Raw genomic sequence first — 20,616 nt, forward strand, 5'->3', positions numbered from 1 at the left:
GAAGAAAGACCACATAAAATTTAATCAACAGCATTTTACTGGGATGAATACATTTTGCTCTTTGAAATGTGGTCTGTATGTTTCCACAGAATGGGAGATAGAAAGGTAAGTGAAGCAGCACTGGGCTAGGAACTGGGGAACTGAGGTTCTGGTCCAAGTTCTGCCACTAGCACTACACAACTCTGCAAGTTTCTTCATCAGGGTGGGCCTCAGTTTCTTCTCTTGCAAAACAGACTTGCTCTCTTGGGTTCCCTCCAGCTCTGGCATCCTTTGTTTTCTTTCAGTTAGACATTCAGCTGGCTTTCAGAAACTACCATATCAGATTCACCTACTCTCCAAACATTCAGTGTGTTTTCATTGTGCTTTAGCTAGCAGAAATGCAAAAACTGAACAAACAGAAACAAAGCAAACCCCCTTCTTCAAGATGCTAATGTTTTAGTGGCAGAGACAGACATATAAATAAAGTTACAACACAGTGTGACAAGCACTACATTAAAGGTATTTCTCATTCCTGGAAATTAAAACACAACTAGAAAGACTCCATTCTCAGTGGGGAACGCGGAGATGACACGACATCACAAACCCTGCAGCATCCTGCCCGGCACCTGGAAGCTACCCAACAAACGCTGGAGGATCAAAGAGTGAAGCTCTCGGTCAAGGCTTAAAAGCAGCATTCCACCATTTTAAACCCTCACTTGGCTTTTGCTATACAGCTCAACAACTAGATAAGTCCCCGAGAAAAAGGCAAATTTGTGTCTATGGAATAATGTAACGAAAAACCTTTGTCAAGTACCTATTTTTATGGACATTCTGGGATATAGTTTGTCTTTTAAGAGCCACAAAATGGCATCTAAAGATTCTTCAGGTAGAAGCTAATATGGTTCTAACTGAAAAGACAAGGATTAGAAGTCTAAGACGAGATTTCTCTCCACCAGGGTTTCACCATTAGCTCCTGTGTTGCAGTTTCTCTGTTGTGGGAAGAAACTTCGAAATGAGTAAAAGTGAAGAACAACAATCTACCATGGGTGGGGATACAGAAGTGGCATGGGAGCCTGTGAAGATCAAGCCTTTGGCCTCCCCTGTCCTTTTCTCCTAGGCATGGAGAGGGTAAAGGGGGCGCTCTAAAAAGCTGCTTTTCTATAACTCACCACCCTCTACATGTCTATACTTCAATAAATTTTTATGCTCTGTGTTATGTTCATTTTAGTTCAGATTTTTTAAAGTTAAATAAATTATTAAACTCCCATTAGAGCCGGGCGCGGTGGCTCAAGCCTGTAATCCCAGCACTTTGGGAGGCCGAGGCGGGTGGATTACGAGGTCAAGAGATCGAGACCATCCTGGTCAACATGGTGAAACCCCGTCTCTACTAAAAATACAAAAAGTTAGCTGGGCATGGTGGTGCGTGCCTGTAATACCAGCTACTCAGGAGGCTGAGACAGGAGAATTGCCTGAACCCGGGAGGCAGAGGTTGCAGTGAGTCGAGATCACGCCATTGCACTCCAGCCTGGGTAACAAGAGCGAAACTCTGTCTTAAAAAAATAAAAATAAAAATAAATAAAAATAAACTCCCATTAGAAATAAAATATTTGTAAAATATACCCATATTTTATTTCTAAGTCCCTTTAAGACATGGTGTCCATTTAACTAGATACTCGGAACATGTGGGACTGAAGAATACGTTTAATAGTTGAGCCTGCATCTGTTTTATAGTCCTTTATTGTGCATAAAAATCTATTCTGATGCACATTACTAACCCAGGAACCTCCAAGGTGCTTTGACCAGGAACTATTTTACCTTCCCTGTTTTGACAAGGTGAATAAAGTCAGCTACTTAATAAAAAAATTTTTAAGATCAATGGAACCTTGGAGATCTGGCCTAACTTTATTTTACAGTCCAAGATTAAGACAAGGAGACCCAAAATCTCCTGCATCCTGGAGTAGACACTAGAATCTCAGTGTCTCACTTCCACTGTTGCTCTGCCCACCACACCCCCAGGGTAAATGCTTCCTGCAAGTCCCATTTAGAAATATTCCAGTAAGCCAAGGCTACTTCATTTCTGTGTCTACCAGGATAAAAAGGCAGCCAAGGAGTGGAAAGTAATCCTTGACTTCTAATATGATGTTTCTTTTCATTCTCCTTCCCTCTATCCCAGCAGGTCCCTCCCCATTCTTAATGCTCTAAGCACCTGAACATTTGTCGTGAAGACTCAGCTTTGACCAAAAAGGAGGTGGTTTCCATTTCCAAGGTTCCTTTTATATTGAATATTTTCTTATTAAACAGATGGTTTTGTCTGGTCCTTCAACTCCTGACACTGTCTTGTTGCTGACTGCATGCATAAGCTTCAGACCCCTATCTTACTCTGTTTTGTATTTCTGACATACATGACTTTTTATAACATGACTGACCTTTGGTTAACCATTGTATTGACTCAGATATTTGTATCCATCCCACTTCCCCGGCCAAGAATGTATTCCATCCAGATCTCTGCAGACCATGATTCAGTATAACATCTGGTAAGTCAAATTCCATTTGATGTCTGCCAAGAAGTTGTGCGCGTAAGACTAGAATATATACCCAGCCTCCAGGGAGACTTACAGAAATGCTGCTGTGGGTAAACTAAGGAAAATGACAGTTTAAGGTGGTATTCCAGACAAGGAAGGCAATCTCCATTTCCTTGATTTGGGATTAAATGTAATCTACTTTCCATTTAAGGCTGCAGCATATGCTAAGCATATTTCTCCACTAAAATGAGACACTTATAAGCAGGTTGTATATGGCATGTGCATATGTGCTTAACCTTAGCTCATTTATAGGAAATCCTTTCAAAAGTTATATAATTTGAAATGGAGGATTAAAGAAGTAGAATCTAATAAACAGAGTACCTAGACTAGGCTTCTCCTTTGTTTCAAATCCATAGAAATGATGAAAATGACGTACATTTAAAATATGTGCAATACTACAAGGACTACAAATAATAACCTCCAAAGTTGAAAGGCAACAAGATGAGATTAAAGGAAGAAACTACAAGCCAAAAATATGACAGGAAGGACTGTGGCCATCAGATGTGTGGTTGGAGAATCATAATGAAAAGATCCAGGCAATTTACATCAGAGAAATACAAATGGTAGTCAACCATCAAATTGTGCTTCAAAATAATTATATTTAATAAAACTAGAAATATGCATACTATTGACCCTAGCATTTCCATCTCTCATTTGGAGAAACTTTCTCACTTGTGCATAATAATTCACGTACGAGAATGTTCACAGAAGCACATAGTGATAAACTGGAAATGACTACAAATAGAGGAAAGGCATCTGTTAAAAGAAACAAGATAAATATCTACAGAGTGACCTCTAAAACACAGCAATGACTGAAAAACACAAGGTTCAGAATTACAGTATTTCATTTAGTAAAAAGTACTATGTAGTCAGTCCTACATGTATATGAGAGAGACAGGGAGAAGGAGAGAGGGGCAGAGAAAGAAAATGAGAGAGAGAGAGAGAGAGAGAGAGAGAGAGTGAGTGTGTGTGTGTGTGTGTGTGTGTGTGTGTGTGTGTGTGTCAGAGAGAGAAGAAAACGAATTACTCTAAGGGGGGAGGCACAGAGGTGAGACTCAAAAGGTACTTTAATTGCAAATGTGTTTCAAGTTTTTAAAAGATGTATACATTCAGGTATTATTTGCATAAACAATATGACTTAGTACAAACAACTGGTAAATACTGGATATATCAATAAAGAACCATTACAGGAAAAAATTATAATAAAGTCATCAATGGACAGAAAGGATTAATTTTTTTAACAAAAAAAAAAAAGGCACTAATAGTGATTATGGCCTTCCAAATAATCATAATAAGTGTTAATGGGCGAATTCACCTATTAATGGCTAAGACTGTATTAGTCCATTTTCACACTGCTATAAAGATACTGAGACCGGGTAATTTAGAAATGAAAGAGGTTTAACTGACTCACAGTTCCACATGGCTGGGTAGACCTCAGGAAACTTACAATCATGGTGGAAGGCAAAGGGGAAGCATGGCACCTTCTTCACAAGGCAGCAGGAGGGAGAATAATCTAGGAGGAACTACCAAACACTTATAAAATCATCAGATCTCATGAGAACTCACTATCACAAGAACATCATAGGAGAGACCGCCCCCATGATTCAATTACCTCCACTAGGTATCTCCCTTGACACTTGGGGATTATAGGGATTATGGGGATTATGACTCAAGATGAGATTTTGGGTGGGGACACAGCCAAACCATTTACAGAATGTGCCAAGCACTGTTAAGAATTTTACATATATTAACTCATTTATTTCTTATAAAATGAGATAGAAAACTATTAATATTTCCATTGTATAGGGAAGAAACAGGCACCAAGAGTTAAGTAAACTTAACCGACACCACACAGCCAGTTTATGCAGTGCCTGAATTCAACCCCAGGCAACCTGGACTCAGTCCATTTCCTTACCACTCACCAAACGGTCTCCACTGAACAAAGCAACACACAAACTGAGTCATTCGGGCTTTTTAAGATAAATATTCAAGAATATATCTAAAATGAAATTACCAGGAGTGAGAAAATGAAGAGATTAAAAATATGGCACCAGGCAAATGAAAACTACAAAGGGGAGTGTCAGACTCTAAGACACAATAGAAACTCAAGGTAAAGGCAACAAAAACAGATGGAGGGGAAGACACATATATTTAACTGGTTTAAAAAAATTAAAAATGACAATTATGAACTTTTATTACCCTTTTGCAGAAGACCCAACATACTTTTCTCAGAAACCAACAAAAAACAAGATTTGAAAAATAATACAATTAACAAGTGTTAATTGATAGTTATTTTTAAATGTTATACATAAATGAGAGAATGCCTATTTTTAAAACATATGGAAAAGTTTTAAGAAACAAAACTATGAATTAGGTCACACACAAAAGTTAATTGCAATCGCACAGAAAATTGCAATCACACAGTAAGCACAATACAATCAAATTAGAAACGAACATGTAATAATCAGGGGATGTGTTTCCAGCATTTTCATCACTGAACCTGAATCTGGCCCTGTTCTGGCTTCTGACGTTGAAGTACTTCAGGAAAGGCTTTTGACTATGCCCCAGGGACGCCAAGTCAATACTGAAAACAACTGGAATGGAAGATCTCCAGCCTCTAGAAATAGAGAGTTGACCATCGCAGCCATGCAAACATATTCACTAATTAAGAATCTTCTCTCCTGAAGGGGAGGGGGGACCACCTCACATGTATTAACTCATGTACAGCCCCCCAAAAAGAGAATAAAAACTAAGTGCCCTGACAGAAAATGGAAAAAAAGGAAGAAGATGACAAAGACTTTTATAGGGGTTGGGGAAAGTGTGAAAAATAAGAACAAAAAATAATCCCATATCGCTCCTGAAAATTTCATTCTGGAGTAAAAAGGAAAAAAATGCTAATAAAAGTACAAATCATATATCTGATAAAGGTCTGATACAGAATATATAAAGAACTCTTGAAACTCTATAATAAAGTATCCAATTTCTTAAAATGGGCACAAGATTTGAACAGACACTTCACTGAAGAAGTCATGCAGATGGCAAGCAAGCACATGAAAGATGCTCAACAGCATTAGTCATTAAAGAGAGGCAAATTCAAACTGCAGGAGATATGACTGCACACTGATGAGAATGGCTAAACTTAAAAAGATTGTCCACACAGAGTGCTAGTGAGAATGTAGATAAACTGCAACTATCATCCACTGCTCAAGACAATTAAAATAATTTTTGGAAAACGGGTTGCAAGCTTCTTAAAAAGTTAAGCATACACTTATCACATGATCCAGCCATTCTACTCCTAGATATTTACCCCCCACACACAAAAAAAGCATAGGCCCACATAAAGACTTGTATATGAATGTTCATGCAGATTTGTAACAGCCAAAAACTAAAAACAATACAACTGTCCATTAGCAGGTGAATGGATAAATAAACTGCACTACATCCATAGAGTGAGATACTATTGAACGATAACATGGAATGAACTACTGATACACGCAACAAGAGAGCTGAATCTCTATGCTGAATGAATAATTATGCTGAATGAAAGCCAGACAAAAAGGCTACATACTGTATTATTCCAATTACATAACACTCTAGGAAATATAAACTAATCTATAGAGACAGAAAGCAGACCAATGGTTATGTGAGGGTAGGAGAGAGATATAAGAGAAATGACCAAGGGCCATGAGAAAACAATGGTCACCAGTTCAACTACAGTGATGGTTTCATGAGTGTATACATACTTTAAATAATTTATCAAATTATACATTTTAAATAAGCATAGTTTACCATATTTATTACCGTATAATAAATTTATTATTCTTCAATAAAGCTGTTTAGAAATGAATCTGTGTAGACAGATAACAACAGTATGACAAAGTAGATCACTGAACATTTATTTAATATGTATATTCTAACATGAAGGTCAAGTAAAAATAAGTCAACTGTTAGCCACACACAGGATTAAATATCATGATAAAAGAAATGAGATAGGAAAGACACATTTAGCAACTAGACAGGCAGAGCTCCAAAACAGTACTTAATAAAAGGCTACCGCTGATGGTCATAATACAAACAGCAATGGAAATATCCCAAAAAAGTACTCCTCCTAGAGAATTCCCTCATCAAAGAGAATCTGCCTCCCAAGCTAATCAGAGTGTGTCACCTACGACAGTCTAAACACAGATAGCACTTCTTCAAGTGACCTGGAAATGTAGCACGGCAGCCAAACAGGCAGATGGTGTGGCAAGCAGATGCCCCTAGTTCTTCAAGAGCTGAGATCTGATAAGCCTCAAGTCCTTATTTTAAATATGAAAGCAGTAATATCTGCCTGGTTATCTCAAAAGACTGTGGTGAGATGACACCCTCCAAAAACTGTAAAGTGGAACACAAATGCTAGACAGTATTAGTGTTAAAAAATAAATGCTTATCTGACAAAAAAAAATTAACTATTTCCCCTCTTCACATTAATTGGATAGGAAGAGAAAGAAGCCATTTATCAGAACTACAATCAGCCTGTAATCCATCATGACATACAGGAAAGGCCCAAAAGCTATTTAACTTTTATTTTCTAATACAAGCATTTAACACTATAAATTTCCCCTTAACGTAGTGCTTTAGGTGCATTTCATACATTTTGGTATGTTATGCTTTCATTTTCATTTGATTCAAGGTATTTTCCCTAGTAAGCTCCTCTTTAATCCATGGGTTTTCAGAATGTGATCATTAATTTCAAAATATTTTGGAATTTCTTGGGTATGTGATACTGATTTCTAGCTTAATTAAATTGTGGTCAGAGAACACAGATATATTCCTGAAAATACTACCTGTAAAGTGGAAGTATGGAAATCAAGTTCAATTTTCCTATGGTAAATTAATATGTAATGATATGCCCAAGGTCAAGATGCACTAGGATTAGAGATCAGGTCTTCCAGCTTCTGGTATAATATCCTTTCTTAGACCTTATGTTCTCTTTCAATACCATCTTAAAACCAAAAGACTTGTTAATCTCTCCCTATCCTTCCAAAAGAAAAAAGAAAGAGAAGGAAAATTCCATATTCATCATCTCATTTGATTTTTACTATTTTATAAATCAGGCAAGACAGATGATAGTATTTTGCACATGAAGAAAGTGAAGCTCAAATAAATGACTTGGCCTGCTAGTCTGCTATGTCTCATTACTCCTCAATTACCCCTTAAAATTAGAGCAAGACAGCTCACTGAAATCCATAAATAATTTAAAAACCTCATTTTAGCCACTATTACAATCACCACCACCTCAGTTCAGGGTAAATTATAGTAAAACTGACTAGGTTTAAGTTTTTAAATCTTGACTTCTCACACCCCTTCATTATTAGCAAGATTAAGATAGCAAAGAATTGGTTAACTCCAGGAAAGAAAAAGTAAATGGGCAAAAACATAGGGAGGAAAACTGAGATCTCTGCTTAATAAGCCATAAACTACATAATCATATTTTTCACACAAAAAAATTAATATGGAAATGAATATATCAAGTTATTTTTTTCTCTTTCAAAGTCACAAACTATTGATTAGGATCGAAAGCACTAAAATATTATCTGCTGTTAATATTTATTAAAGCATATTAATATTAAATTAACATTCAAAAATATTAAAATATTTTATGCTATTCTATTTTTAATTAAATTTCTAAACTATAATTATACAGAAATTAAATGGCTTTAAGGGTAAAAGGCACACATTCTTACCATATACTCGTTGACTATGGGTTGCAGAAATTCCCCTCAAGTAGCATCACCACTTTGGCTCAGTTATCAGTAGTAGTAACAGCAATCAAAACTAAAAGTATAAAGAAAAGAAAAAAAAATTAGCAGTAGGCAAAATGCATTCAAGTCTTCAACAAAGTCTTAAATTCAAATTTCACATTTCAACAATTTCAAGGAAGCTCTAATCCCTGAACTAGTTCTTTTTTAACTAGTTTAACTAAGGAACTAATAAAGTGTGTGAAATCCTGTATAATTCCAACCCCCTATCCAGGAAAAACCTCTGAAATTAACTTCAAGGACTCACCATAAATAATAGCCAAAGGGCAAAAAAAGAAAAAGTCAAGTTTAAGTGTATTAAACTAAACTACTCAATTCAGTTACTCAACAACGCACATACTTTAGGTTTTGTTACTATCTCCAGAGTGAATCAAATAACAGTAATCATTCACATAACTGTATCTAATAAGAGTATTTGTATCAATTTTTCCCATAACAATATGCAAGTTCAATAAAAGTCTTGGTGATCATTTTATAAATATTCTAATAGTAGGTGCAGGTGTAAAACAGTAACACATTTAATAACTGCCAAACATACCCTAGAAAGTGTTTCCAGGACACTAGACATTAATAGCAAGGCTACAGAGCAAACTGGTCAATGTTGTGTACCAATGTGCTACAGCTATAAGGTAAAAAGAAACATGATATAGTTTCCTACTCAGAATTATGGATTTACTTGGGAAGAACACACACAAGAAAATTTTAGTGAACAGGCATCTATTCACTCAGCAAGACTTTAACAAGCATCTTGTAGAAGTCAGCCCCTCTTTTAAACACTGAACACATAAAAATGAATAAGAAAATGCCTGTTCGTAAAGGTACTCACAGTCTTGTGAGGGTAACAAATAAATGCAGATAATTTTAATAAGGTAGAAGCAAGAAAGCGAGAGCACAGTGGCGCAGAAGTGGGGTGGGGTGCAGTTTCAGGAAGGTCAAACATGGGTGGGAGGAGCGAGGCTTGGGAAAGGAGGTCTAGGCATGAGAAGGCAGAAACTGTACCATTTCATTACGGAAGAAAAGCAACTTTGAGTCTACTAAAAGGAATTATCTGGACCCACATGAATTCTACATAGGCCAGTGGATTCTAAGAACCCACACAGTTAAGACTGCAACCACCCTTTTAACAGTTTTTAAAAAAAAAAAAAATAGAATTACCATTCAGCGATACTCTATTTTATACATCCTGTTTTACTTATTTAAAACTAAAGCAGCACACAATTTTCTTCTCTTCCTTCGGAGCAGCCGTAAAGCATGTTCTTGATGCTGAGTAAAAGAGAAAAGGGAGTTTTTTCCTAAGTAATCTGCATAAGTGATCACCTTATTTCCAAATACAGAAAATTATCCCTGAGTTTAGATTATCTAGGTCGAATTTCACCTCTACTAGATCAGCTGATTCAACTTGATGATTCTGATTAAGCAGCACTATACATTTCACTTAAGAGATGGTTATATGTAGCTAACTGTGCCTAAGGAAAAGGAAAATGTCCAGCATTGTTTGCATTTTCTGGATGACCATTTATGTTTAAGAATCACGTGGTAAGTCTCCCTTTGTGAAAAATTGCAAATTTTCCCATTTGTGTGAAAAGCTATGGACTTATTATTTTTGTTATTAGCTAATATTCAGTAAATGCTTTACTCAGGTCTAAGCATAGAGCTAATACCTCATATACATTTAACTTAGTCCTCAAAGGCAGGTAATATCTCCATTTAAAAATGAAATCAGGATCATAAGTGAGTTGTTTAGGATCACAGCTAGGAGAAAGAGGAATCAGGATAAGTCTGGCCAGAAAGTAACTGTTCTTGCCAGGTGCTGTGTGGCTCACACCTGTAATCCCAGCACTTTGGGAGGCTGAGGCAGGCAGATCATGAGCCCAGGAGCTTGAGACCAGCTTGGGCAACATGGCAAAACCCTGTCTCTACAAAAAAGAGAAGAAAGTAAGCAGTATCTGCATTAGACTGTAGATAAAGGGCATATTACTATCCTTTTGGACATGGGCACATGCATTTTTCTTTGCTGCTGAACTGCTAACATTTCTAACATAAGTCAGGAACCATAGAAGTCTTGAAGAATTAACTAGATTTTGTGAATACATAGCTACACATTTGACAGTGGAGAGCACATCAGTAACTCCTTTGAAGTCACAGGTTAAGGTTGCTAAGTGGAAACACAGCACCTCTACTAAGAGGTGCAATACTGGCCAGCACAGGGAAGCATGCTTCTTTCTATGTAACACCATCACTCTAATTCTGTGTCCATCAATGGCTACACTGTGAATGGTGCTGATAGTGCTCTCCTGTGGCTACTGTCCAGGAGCAGAACTGCCCTGTAACTTCCTACCTCTGGCCTTGCATCCATTATGCTCCTCCTGTCAGAAATTCCCTCCTGTCGTCTAGTTTCCAGGTATCCAAAGGTCTCTTGCCCTCAAACTGCAACCTGCTATGGCCTCCATCCATCCATGTCTCTACCTGCTCAATAAACATGTATATATGTGGTTATGTGTCAGTCACTGTGCACGTCCCTACCCCTGGAAAAACCGAAGCCCAATCCTGCACTCCCAAGAACCTCTCTGTCCACCAGAAGAAAAGCCTATAAACAAGCAGGTAGCATTCCATGGGACCAGCACTCTAACAGGTGTATGCAGGGGATGCACAGAGCACAAGGGAGAAGGTGGCTGCAGGTGGAGGGGCAGCAGCAGGGACAGCTTCACAAGGCTGGTCACTGAATTTAAGCCGTAATTCGGATTACAGATGATGAAGACCTAAACTAAGACAAGGGAGGATTTTTTTAAAGGGAACAAATCTGACAGACACAGGTCTCAGGAGATTAAGTGCGATGGGGATGCTGAGATGTCCCCTGGAGTCAAGGAGTGCTCTGAGGCAGTGCTGTCCAAATAAATGTCCTGCAGTGATAGAAATGTTCTACACAGTGACACTGTCCCGCAAGGCAGCCTCTAGCCACAGGGAGCACTGGATCCAGCTTGAATGTGGGTTAATGTGAGTCCAGTTAATGTGAGTCCAGTTAATGTTAATCCAGTTAATGTGAGTGAAGAACTGAGTATTTTACTTCATTTTAACTAATGTTCATTTAAATAGTAACATGTGGTCAGTGGCTACTATGTTGGACAGTACTCTTCTAAGGTTTTTGGCTGGACATAGTTGTATCGAAAGTGTTATTACCAACATCTGGGGAAAAATATCGCAAAGAAAAGCATATAGACACTGAAATATTTGAATAATGAACAAATCACTGAATAGAGGAACAAACTGGGTAATCTCTAAGGACCTCTCCCTGCTAAAATCCCATCGCAGATGTACTTATCCTTGGGTTCCAAATAATGATCTCGGTATGTTGTAATCTTGCTGTCTCTAGGCCTAAGTATTAAAATACTACTACTAAATAAAAATTATTTATACCATTCAGGGAAAAAAGAAAAGAAAAATGACATCATGAAACCACAGAAGTCCCAATTTAGAGAACTATCACAGACCAAAGTCAAGCCAGGAAAAATAACTGCTTAGTAAAAAAAAAAAAAGTATTTTGCCAAAAAGAAGAGGGGGCGGGGAGGAGGGGATCATGCAGCTTTATGATAGTCAACATGAGTGCAGGTAATTTCAAATACATTACAGACCATTCACCTCATCAACAGCTCACTTCACTCAGTTTACATGCCTCTGTAGTCTGATGAGAGAAATGACAGAGTTTAATCTCATGAAATACATAATTTTCTACTATAGGGGATTTTACAAGGTCAGTGGTAATAAAATTTTCCCTAGTAAGATGTCCTTTAATATTAATTATCCACAACATCCAAAATCTATATGAAATAAAGAATTCTGCTATATGAAAACACTTAACCTGAGAACAGGTTGTATCTAAATGATTCATTGTTAATCTACCAATATTATCCTAATCTGATTGTATTTGGATTTACTATTTTGGTCCTTGACATCTCTTGTAAGCCTCCAAATTCTAGCTTTCCAGAAATGAGAAGCTAGCTTGAGATACAGCTCTATTTCCCTACTGCTTTTCCCAGCCTTACCTCCTAAATCAGGCTGAAATTCTATGTTCTTCTTTTCACTTCTATTGACGAGATTACATCATCAATGTTTTCAATTATTCACATATAATGTTCTATTTATGAGACTGCAAGACACTATAGAAATGTAGCTTAGCTTCAGAGAAATATACCTCGTAAGAATGCCAAATATAATTTTTTTAGTAAAAAGCATGTCTAGCATAACAAGATAGCAATTTTGGTGTTTCTCCTCTTTCTTGGACTCTCAGGTTGACTTTCTGAGTTTCAATACCCCATTGCTAGAACAGTCCCACACCTTTTAAAGTCAAAGCCAGTATGAACACATTTTAGCTGGCCCCACCATACCATTCAACATATAACTAACCTCTTATAGAAAGTGAGGCAAAAATAATGTCCAGTAATAAGGTCTTTGCCCAGAAAGTGTATCTGGTGGGGAAGAATAAACAAACACAAATAAATGTAAAACAAGTAATAGAAGAGATACTGCTGTTAGTTAAAAATAATGTTAGCTGACATTCACTGAACACCTATCTGTATCACACTCTTAGCTAGGTCTATTTTAATTTCAATAAAACTGTATTAATTATTCTATGAGAGAGCAAATGAGAAAATCTCCCAGTTTTGAGTACTTTATTCACTCAAAAATTACTTATCACAGACCTAAATACAAGAATCATAAGATGGTATTTTATTTCCCTTCCATTTCATGAAGAATAACTGCCTTGTAAAATATGAAGAAAAAGGAACCAATCCCTGATATATGACATTGTAAAAATCCGTGAGTGGCCCATACCTGCTGGTTAATAGTGCCTGGCCAGCGAATCTGACAGCCCAGACAACAATCTGGGCCCCATCAACCACTGATCAATTCATTCGAACATTTACTACTGTTTAACACAGTTTCGGAGTAGGGGGGAAGCATTATTTTGGACTGAGCTCCTGCACTAGGCCCTAGCAGACAAGACCAAACCAGAATGGAGTCACTTGTGGTAACTGCCACTTAATCAAACTGAACTCAGCTGCGTACAGTTGCCTCATGCCTGTAATCCCAGTACTTTGGAAGGCCTAGGTATGATGATCGCTTGAGTCTAGGAGTTTGAGACCAGCCTAGGCAACACAGGGAAACCTTGTCTCTATAAATAATTTAAAAATTAGCTAGGCATGGTGGCGCACTCCTGTGGTCCCACCTATTCAAGAGGCTGAAGTAGGAGAATTGCCTGAGCCTGGGAAGTTGATGCTTCAGTGAGCTGAGATCACTCCACAGCACTGCAGTCTGAGTGACAGAGCCAGACCCTGTGTCAAAAAAACTGCTCTGAAACAAGCCAGTTTTCTATTAAAAACAAAAATAAGAGATTCATGTCAACCAATCAGAAGAGGCCCAGTTTACCTGAGCTGGGATAATAAGAAAGTTCTCTCTGTTTTAACCCTAAAGGAAAGTAATTTTGAAATGACCAATCTGCTGTTCATTCTTTATTTCTGCTTTCTTCAGCATTTTTCTGCCTATAAACCCAAGCTCCTCTCCTCAGCTCACCGGAACACTCATCCTATTTTATAGAGTGAGTCTTCTGTAGTATGATTCAATGCTGGAACACAAATAAAAGCCAATTAGATCTTTTTTTAAATTAGACAGTGAAACCCGTCTCTACAAAAAATAAAAATAAAAAATTAGCTGGGCATGGTGATGCACACCTGTAGTCCCAGCTACTCAGAATTTGCCTTCTGACACTAGCCCACTATTATGCATCAGAGGTATAACTATGACTCACACAAAAGTCAAGCTGTGTTATACAAAAAAATACCATACCACAAGCTAGAAAGTGCTAAGTGGAAAAGAGAGACACAGGAACCCTCCCTACCATCTGAGAAGTACACAGTCCAAGATGCTCAGTGAATGCCTGAAACTGGATAGTACTAAACCCTATATACTAAGTATTCTCCTATACATACATACCTATGATAATTTATTTTATAAATCAGGCACGGTAAGACTAACAACAATAACTCATAATAAAACAGAACAATTATACCAATATACTATAATAAAAGTCACATGAATGTGGTCTCTCTTACATGTGTATGCACAAAATATCTTAATATTTTCAGACCACAGGTGACTGCCAGTAACTGAAAGCATGGTAAGTAAAACTTTGGATATGGGGGACTACTGAGCATGCAAAGTGCTATGAGAGAAGACTGGTTTCAGCTGCAGTAAACAGTGACACCAAGAGACTGATTTCTGTCCTTTGAGATGCAAAGAGTATACAAAGTCATAATAAAGATAGATTCTTATCACCATCTAAATACCGTGCTACAAGAGGTAGTCGAAGGGGCAGGGCAGTGGCTCACACTTGTAATCTCAACATTTTAGGAGCCTGAGGCAAGAGGATCGCTTGAGCCCAGGAGCTTTAGACCAGCCCAAGCAACATGGAGAAACCTATCTCTACAAAAAAATAAAAATAAAAAATTAGCTGGGCATGGTGACACACACCTGTAGTCCCAGCTACTCAGGAGGATGAGGTGGGAGGATCACTCGAGCTTGGGAGGTCGAGGCTGCAGTGAGCTACGATCACACCACTGCACTCCAGCCTGAGTAACAGAGTGAGATCCTGTCCCCGCCACACAAAAAAAAAAAAAAAAAAAGAAAGAAAAAGAAAAAAGAGGCAGTCAAAGAGCTCCAGACACAGAAGTTGCTCCTAAAATAAAGTGTGTGTGTGTGTGTGTGTGTGTGTGTGTGTGTGTGTGTGTGTGTCCACCCGTTCATCTCCTGTGAAGCTACAGAAAACTCTGGGCAGTTTATTTAAATCTAAGTTTCCCAAACTACAAAAATCAGACTGTGAGAATTAAAGGAGCTAACCCATGGGAAGAGCTGTCTGCCTCATTTAACAAGCAATAAAGAGCACCAATCACTGTTACTGCACCACGAGGTGCTGCCCCACCAACCTCAACAACCCACCAGAGCTGGGAGCATGTTCACTGCATCTCAGTATCAATCCCAGGGTTTCACACAGAAAGGAGTTCACGGCAACCTCTCGATCCATGTGGATTCAGAACAAAACAAATAATGAACAAATGAGAACACAAAAACCTAAAACTGAGATGATTTAAGTTCAAACTTAGTCCCTACTCTTAAATTTGCCTAGTTATTCATTACCACAACAAAAAGTACCAAACTACTAAAAATCAAAGAATTTAGAGGTTGAAAATGGTTAGAAATCCACAGTAAATACAATTGGTTTTCAAAGAAAAACTTTGATAATCTAATCATATGATGTTTCTGCCCACGTGTGACAGTTAAGCTTCGTTTTTTAATGTTCACAGTAGACAAGTCTGGCCCCAGGCAGCCACCTGTGGATCCTAATACTTTGATCCCTAACTTCATTCTTCACTGTGACAAATCTTTTTATTTTTAATTCTAGCACTTGGCGCAATGCTTGGCACACAGACAACACCCAAAAACATTTGTCAAAGAAGTGATTTTTCCCAAGTGCTGAGCTTAAAAAAAAAAGCATCTTCCTAACCTACTTCAACTAGAAAAGCTGGACTTGCCTCACAGTGACCCAGAGATGGCTCTGCGACCACCACTTTTAAGTGCCACACAGGCATAAAGCACAAGAATTTGAGTCAACAGTTGTTTCAATTCCACCAAACCATTAATGAGCTTCTTTGCAATGGGCATAAAAAGATAAAATAATAATAACTTGCTCATGATAAAATAAGGCTTCCTGCTTGAGGAAAGATTGTTGACTAGAACCAAGTAAAAAAGCTGTTCAGCAACATTCTGAATAATCTACCATCATTAACTACAAATGTGGACTGGTACCAAGGGCATTATTAAGCAGTTTTCTTTAGCAATACTCAGAGGCAGCCCGAGAACCGGAGGAAAATCAGGGGCCAGCAGGACAGCTGGACAGAGGGCCAGAGGTCCTAAGGGTGGAAGCACTGACCAGAAGGGCGGGCCGGAGGACAGAAAAGACAGGAAAGGCCAAAGGACCCTGACGCCTCTGTCCAGGATTGTGCAGAGAACACAGATACAAGTTTACCAGTTAGGAAATAAGAGAATTCCAGAATTTTTAAAACTCCCTTGTTCTAGAAAAGTGGGACACTGTGTCCTTGGCCGATCATTTGGAACTTCCTGTTGCTCTTGACCCCACAAAGATTACGAAAACAGTGGCTTCCAGGGAGGTCCTTGAGATGACAGTTTAAACCTTGAAACAAATCCAACTCAAGTAGAAAGATTTTCTTGCCCAAACTACTTTATATTTTTCCTGCTTTAATTACTGAACCCTATAACTAGAATTCATCCCTGATTCAAAGAGATGCTAAAAATAGCCTGTTTCAGAATGTAGAATGAGAAGTATCGTGTAATTTTGCTACTAAATGGACTTTTTTTTTATAGCTCAGTAACTTTCTCTTCAAATACGTTTCTTTTTATCAACCAAAAAAATGCAAAGCACTTCAGATGCACATTAAACAATAATTTTCAATATTAATTGTGTATTTACAGGTTTATAAGTGAAATCTCAGGCATACACCAACCTTACTTAAAAACAGCCTCCTGAGTCTTTCCCTCTAATCATGACCTTCATTAAATAGCTCTGATTACAAAGAGTACCACCTCATTTACATATGATGAATGAATTAAAACAAAGCTGTTATCCAACAGGCTCCCCATTGCAACTGGCAATTTATTAATAACAACTTACATCTGAAGCCACAGTGCCATTTACAAAGGGCTTTCACATAAATCATCTCATTTAATCCCCTACAACCTTGACACCTGCAAGATAGGAATTAGTTTAACTATCTTGCAAATTAGGAAACAGTCTAATAGAGTGACTCATCCAAAAACAAAATCAGTCAATAAAGTTGGGAGACATACTCACCTACATCTGTCTCATCCAAGTTCCAAGGTTTATTCCAAACTCCACTGCTTCTATGACTGACTCTGTCTTCTTCACTATGGTTTCAAGACCACACCAACCCAGCAAGATCACTCCATCCTCCTAACTCCAACAGAACTCACTAGGAGTGTATCACCGATAAGAAACCCAACACATGCTACTTTCCAATGGGATTTACCTTCACAGGCCTATATTCTGTCTTCGCAATAAGGCTCCATCAGAAGCCTTATTATGTACATATGCATTAAAATACTGTTTATGACGCCATCTAAGAATAATCTAGTAGACAAATATCTTTCTTTCCCTAACTTCAGCAACCAAACCATGGCATTACCCTTACCTTTGGCTCCACCATCCTGTCTCCAACCAGAAAATCCTTGAAGCTGTTCACAGGCCATCATAAATAAGTATAAAAGATGTTTTCCTTTTTTAAAGTTTTTTATAAATATTTTTAGTAGAGAGACACAGGGTCTCTCACTATGCTGCCCAGGCTCCCAAATGCTGAGATTATAGGTGTAAATCACCATGCACAGCCCAAAAGGGGTTTTCTTAACTGTGCTTAAAGTTGCCTTACACCCTTTACTGGTTTGAGAGTCTGTCTTTCTCCCATGCCTATATCACATCCCTGGTCTCTGATTTTATATTGCCTCCTGAGCATCTGCTCAACTGACCAACTAGTTATCCATGTTTTTACTTCCTTGATTTGACTCACCTTGATTCCTGAATATTCACCTGGTTCCTGTTCAGGTGCTGGAACACCTTTAACTTCCAGCCTCACCTTGCTCTCTCAATCCGGATTTTCTAATCTGTCCTCGCATCAACTACAGTCCAACCCCTACAAAAGGTACCACATGGGCCCCAACACAAGAAGCTGTGGAGCCTTCTACAACTGGCCAGAAGAAGGATAGTGCTGACTTTTTTATCTTCAGCTTATACCTGGAGTGCTGCACTTCCACAGCTGTTTCAGGAGAAAGACAAATTTAACAGAGGTACCAACAGCAGTTACTCTTAACTCCCCATGGGCCCTTATCTCCTTCCTCTTCAAGCTCAGACTTAAAAATCAGGTGACAAACATCCTAAACTAAAATTCCACACAGTCAGCAATCTGTTGGATACCAACAGGTTAGATCATAACCAAATCAGGATTACCACTTAGTTTCATTAACTATATTGAGTCTTACATTTGGACAAATAATGAAAATCATTATGTAAGTGCACACAGTACACAGAAATCTGTACATTATCAAACAGAAATAGCAATATGTAAATACTGCATTCCAAAGGTTTTTTTTATTATTACCATGACAATTTTTAAATACTCCAAAATCAAACTATATTTCAAAGTGACCTCTATAATACTAAACTGACATAAAGATTCCATGTGCAATTCAACAAATAACTTCAGTTTTCCTTCTTCTCTCTCTGAGGATAAAGTATAACAAAGAACATTCATAAACCTCTACCCACAGGGGATCCTATGTGTTCAAACAAGACTGAGAAACACAGCAATAACATTTTACAACATGTCTACATTCAAAGCTCCTGGGCCTCTAGTCAAAACCTACTCATGCTATATTTAATGCAATCAGGGCACTAAATAGCCCACCATCATGCCACAAGAATACAACAATTTATGAGACAAACAAAAAACAAGGAAAAAATGACCTCCTAGAAATAAATGTAAAAGTTCAGACAACTAGAAAGTAACTCATTATTGCCAAAAACATTTCTAGCATCAAATTCTATTCCCAATTAATTAAGTTACAATAATCATTTAACTAGTGTCATCCAATATAATCCTGTAGGAAACATTCTCTGAGGACCAGAGGCTGCATGGTAAAGAGAAAGATCGGAGGCGTGGGGGTCAGCGATCTGAGTGCCAGCCTGGAAGTCTGGACCTTGAAAGAGTTATTACTGTTTGAGTCTTAAGCTCTCCTTTTACAAAAATAAGGCTAATCATACCTCCCCTTAAAATGTGAAGGGGAGGATGAAGTCTTATGGGTAGAGAACATAGCAAGATAGCAGAGGCATTTAATAAATGGTAGTTATTATTCCTCGACTACTAAAACATGCACTGTTGGCAGACAAGTACAATCACCACAATCTGGCAGCTTTACTCAGCCCACTCTTGGCAAAAGGAGTGTATGCGGATGACAGGCCACATCCTCACTCTTTGAGGTTATGGAGGCAGCTCTGATCTGTCTCCAAATGACAAACCTCATCCTTGTGGCCAGTGGCCAATAGATCAAATATGCCTGACTGAGCTCTCTCTTTGATTTCTACAAATAAAGATAATAATGGCCAATCCTGTACTCACTGAAAGGGTACAGGAACATAGATATTCGAAACAGTAGATATTCTGATATCTGAAATACTCACGTTTATTTTATTTAACTAAAGCTTCATTTACTGTTGTAGAGTTTTCTGTTAATAATTTGAATTCTGCATGAAATGCCAGCTGAATCTGTCAACCCTGAAGGCAGGAGGGTATCAAGATCTAGATTCTGCCCAATTCTCTCCATCATTCACATTCCAGTGACAGGATGCTTCTTTCAAAATCCAGAAGAGCCCAAAGGAAAACCTCATCTGTGTAGAATCTTTGAGCACTGGAATAATGATTAAATGACTATAGGCTCCACATATAAACTGAAGAAACATAAGTGGCAATAAACCTATAAACAGGGTCAGTCAACAGAATTAAAATTAAAGGCACTCCAGCAAGTTACATCTACAATATTATCTTCTCCCTTCACAACTGCTGAGATAAATGGAATTCCATGGAAACTTCCTAAAATACCTGCTACATAATTCACATACCAAATACACAAAAATTAAATAACATTTTTTCTCAATATGCTTAAAGTTAATGATCCCAAATCTTAATACAAAAGTAATCAGTAATTTTTAAAATCCATTAGAAAGCAAATGAATGTTATTGCACTTAAAAATGCTGAAAAGACATTATATAAACCCACAAAACCATGAGATTTCAACATAGCATGGCTCTATCTACTATATAACCTATAAATTGTAGCATTTTCAACCTAAGAGAACCAAATTGCTAATCATCTCTATCCTGCCACAAAGAAAGCAATCACCCCCACTATATACCACATTCCTACAACTAAGGAAAGGAGGGAAGACAGAAGTGGTGAGGTAGAGAGAGAATGTGTAGAGAACAGACATTAACATTCAACACTGCTGCGACAGTGTTTCTTCTTGGAGGTAATAAGTAATGCAGAGTGGATGCTCCTGTTCGTCTTTTGGTGATGAATCCAACACAAGGAGATTAAAGTCATGAAAGAGGAGCTGAAAC

At 37.9% G+C, this 20,616-nt stretch overlaps 1 protein-coding gene and 1 pseudogene across 5 annotated transcripts in view; one reads left to right on the forward strand and one right to left on the reverse strand.

The window, feature by feature from the left end:
* The window catches only part of WASF3 (WASP family member 3), a 121,443-nt gene that overhangs the window by 61,783 nt on the left and 39,044 nt on the right, over window positions 1-20,616 (reverse strand). For 2 of the 5 annotated variants that reach the window (XM_039473335.2, XM_039473334.2), the window contains exon 2: window positions 8,288-8,378. The gene's annotated coding sequence lies outside the window, so the exon portion shown is untranslated. Of the gene's footprint in view, window positions 1-8,287; window positions 8,379-9,517; window positions 9,626-10,700; window positions 10,829-11,998; window positions 12,042-12,402; window positions 15,017-20,616 lie in introns of those variants that run through there. The other 3 variants (XM_074387916.1, XM_074387915.1, XM_074387917.1) reach the window with 3 other exon arrangements.
* LOC101029819 (eukaryotic translation initiation factor 3 subunit F pseudogene) overlaps window positions 11,196-20,616 on the forward strand; it is a 33,756-nt pseudogene continuing 24,335 nt past the window's right edge.

The sequence above is a fragment of the Saimiri boliviensis genome, chromosome 16, assembly GCF_048565385.1.
Source record: "Saimiri boliviensis isolate mSaiBol1 chromosome 16, mSaiBol1.pri, whole genome shotgun sequence".
Classification (NCBI taxonomy): domain Eukaryota; kingdom Metazoa; phylum Chordata; class Mammalia; order Primates; family Cebidae; genus Saimiri; species Saimiri boliviensis.